Raw genomic sequence first — 3,950 nt, forward strand, 5'->3', positions numbered from 1 at the left:
CTCCGAGCTTTTGTCTTTATGGGAACCAATGCCAGGACTGGCCTCAAGGAAGCAGAGGATAGACGGGTTGATTGTCACCTCCCCAGTCCCTAAATTCAGTTTTAGGGACCCTTTTCTATAGGCTGGCTGGGGACATCACCCACCCCCACTGCTCCATCTTTGCTAAACTTAGCCAAGCCCTTCCTCTTTCTCTCACACACACACACCCACACCTTTCCACAGCCTGGAAGCTAAATGTCATAAGGAACAATGCTTTGCAAAATTTATTTTGGCTTTTTATTTAGAAATTATTTCAAACTTAGAAAAAGTTGCAAGAATAAGAATAGTACAGAAAGCACCATAAACCTTTACCCAGTGTTCACACATTATTGTATCATTTGCACTTTCTCACATAAACATAATATTTTTCTCAACTTAGTTATATACATCATGGCTCTTCACTCCTAAATCCTTCCATACATAGCGTATTTCCTAAAAATAAGGAGATTCTTTCATAACCTCAGCAAAATTACCAACTTCAGTAAGTTGCATGTTGGCAATACTGTTCATATTCCAGTTTTGTCATTTGACACAATACCCTTTATCACCTTTATCCTCCACTGCAGGATCCAGTATAGGATTAGGTGTTGTATTTGTCAGCCCCTTTAGTCCTCTTTACTCTGAAACATTTCCACAGATTTTCTTCAACATGAATAAAAGAATGCAGGGAATCCCTCTGTCTTTTAAAATATATTTTTATTACAGAAATTGTGAACTTATAAAACAATTATGCACATGTGTAGAATTCCCATACAACACCCCTTCACCAACACACCACACCGTTGTGGAACATTTGTTACAGATAGATAATACCTCTAGACTATTACCACTAACTAGGATCCATCGGGTACATTTGGCATATTTTTTCACAACCTCCGACTATTAACACAGTACAGCTTATCATTGATGCAAGAAAATTACAGTATTGCTGCTAGCTGTGGTCCATAGGTTACATTAATTGTATTTTCCCCATGCTTCTACACATTTCCACCACCCTCTCTCCCCCTTTTAATAGAACATGCCTCATTTGGGGTTTGTCTGAGGTTTCCTTATGATTAGATTGAGGTTATGGATTTTCAGAAATCTGCATCACCTGGAGGCACACAGTGGTCATCTGCCTCTGGTGATGTGAATTTTGATCACCTGGTCAAAGTGTTTTTTCCACTGTATTGTCAATGGTTTTTTTCTTTTGCAACTAATAAGCAATCTGTTTAAGGGCATTTTAAAACGACACACATATGTTGCACCTCATTGAAATTGCCCCATAGATTTAGTATCCTTTGATGATTCTTGACTAAACAGGTCTGTTGTCCGATGATTCGGAAATGGGCCCAACGACTATTTTAATCTCAGGTCCTGGTCCTGGTTCAGGGTGAGCCTGGGCCCTGCCTCGTGCTTGTGGCAGCCAAGACATCACAGTGGAACCCTAGGGCCTCACCAAGCACTCTCTGGAAGTCCCTGGGGCAGTGAAAGAGCTCCAGGTCAGGCTGCCAAATCCCACTCAGGGACCTCCCATGAGTCTAAGCTGGGGGCGGGGGATGGCGGCTCAGTTTCCTCACTCATGAAAGAGGGATTGCAGTGTCTCCCACTCGCCTATGTGGGAAACCACCTCCATGCTCACCAGAGGCTGGCTCGTCTTCCTTTGTGAGGGCTGCTGGAAAGGCAGTGGCCAAATAACAGGAAGCACCTGACCCGGGGCCTCTCGGCCATGGCTGTGACCCCCAGTATCCCTCCCGAAATCCCCTGCCACTGGCCTGGCCTGTAAAGCTGGGGGAGAGCGAGTCATTCCACCCTCACCGCCTGTTAATCTGTGAGGAAGACCAAGATAAGGCAGAGAAGCCCCTTTAGGACAGACGCATTCCCCCACAGCCCAGGAGCTCTGTCCCCTCTGGAAGGCTGTCCTGAAGGGAGCAGTCACTGGGAAGGTGTCGGTGTAGCCACGGGGCTGAGGAAGGATGAGGGACAACTTTCCTTCTGGTGCTAGGGGCCAGGGGCCTGTGCAGAGAAGAGGCAGCCTTGCTTTTGAATACAGCTCAGAGGCCCGAGGCCTGTGGGTAGTTACAGTTCAGGGTTTTGCAAACCGCAAGGTGGCTGCCTTCAGCCAGGACCCACAGCGGAGGAGGAGGGGCCGGTGGGGGAGGGGAGCTTCCGGGTTGCCCCTCGGCTCCCACCTGAGCCTTGGCCCTGGAAGCTCCTTGTGTCTTTCTGGAGCCGTGTTTCGTGCCATCCCAAGTCCTATCTCCGGTCGCCCCCACCGCCACACTCATCTCCCAGATAAATGGGGCTGTGGGAAAAGACCACGTAAACTCACTGAAGCGGAGCTTTCTGTGACTGAGGAGGCTCTGTGAGGGTGGTGACGGAAATTCTTCCCTGTTGTCATAATTTTGTTAAAAAGCAAACCAAAATTCCTGGAGGAAGCAGTAGGGTGTGAGTAGAAAAAAGATGATTTTAGATTCTGAGGCAGACACACCTAGATTCAAACCTCGGCCGTAGATGACTACCTAGGGTAAACCGTGCCTCGGTTTTCCCTGTCTTTAACATGGGCTAATTCTCCCTCCATCACAGGGTTGCAGTGGCACACTTAGCCTCTGGCCTACCTAGAGAAAATGAGGCACACAGAGCACCTACTATGTGCCATTAATGGTCTCCCATTATGGCCACAGTGGCCATTACAGGAGGGAAGATGAAGGAACAATCAATCGCTTCACTTGCCTCATGAGGAAACTGAAGCTTAACTTGTCCAGGGGACCACAAATGAGTGTTACAACCTGACCCCTCACGTCCCCGCCTGGGGTCACTGACTGCTTCCTGCTATTTCTCTGGGGGGTCTGTGACTTCGGGTGGAGGCCCGGCCCAGGGCATTTCTGGCTGTCCTGGGGGCTTGGGACTCCTCGCTCTTCCCGGGCACCTGAGGGATGTGCCCAGGTCCAGGCTGCCTCTTGAGAGCCGGCCACAGCCCAAGGGCGGCTCTGGAGGCCCTTGCCTTATAAGGACAACAGCTCAGCTGTGATGAGACGCCTCAGCCTCCCGGGGCCGGGCTGGCAGGGAAGGGGAAATGACTGAGGCGCCAAGAGCTGCCACTGAGCGCGGCTGCAGCAGCAGGAACTTGCCCACGGGCCGCCCCCCCTTCCTGTGCTGATGCTGAGCGGGGCTTTCTAGGGGTGCACAGGCAAAAGGGGAGAGGAGGGGCCAGAGGGGGTGGCCTCTGAGAGGGAATACGTGTAAACTGAGGCCCAGAGAAGGGACAGGACCTTGAGAGCCCAGCAGGAAGCCCGCAGGCTGCAGGCCTGTGGGGCCTCGGCCCCATCCTCAGCCCGGGCAGGGCCGCCCCGGGGCCCGGGAGAGGAGGCTCTGACAAGTCTTCCCTTGCTCCCCATAGACCTTGAGGTCAGTCACGGGGTGGGGCTGAGGGGCTGTTCCCTCTCCTCTGCCAGCCCGCCCCAGCGGACTGCCCACCCAAAGCCACCACGGTCTGAGAAACGCATCGTGGGCTCAGAGGACATCAGGACTGATAAGGATCTGGGAGACAGTGCAGTCTCACCTGCTGGTTTTAGAGGAGGAAATAAAAACTCAGAGGGAGGACCTGAACTTGCCCATCTGTTTTGCAAAAAAGAAAAAAAAAATCGTTTAGCTTTTCTTTGGCTTCCTATTAAAAGTTCCCTTTTAAGAAATCCCAACTTGTTAGCTGAATAAAAGGACAAAGGGCTTTTTCACAGGCGGGTTCGGTTAGCTCTGGGGACTGCTGCCTCCCTAGAGACCCTCTGAGGTTGACAGTGGGGCAAAGCCAGATCCCAAGGGAAAACCAGGTACAGCAGATGGAAAAATCGGTCTCTGGCACTGCTTGGCACAAGCTGTGTGACCGAGGCAGCTGTGCAGCCTCTCTGAATCTCTCCTCCTTTTTCCAGGAGATT

Source organism: Dasypus novemcinctus, chromosome 3 (assembly GCF_030445035.2).
Source record: "Dasypus novemcinctus isolate mDasNov1 chromosome 3, mDasNov1.1.hap2, whole genome shotgun sequence".
NCBI classification, from domain to species: Eukaryota; Metazoa; Chordata; class Mammalia; order Cingulata; family Dasypodidae; genus Dasypus; species Dasypus novemcinctus.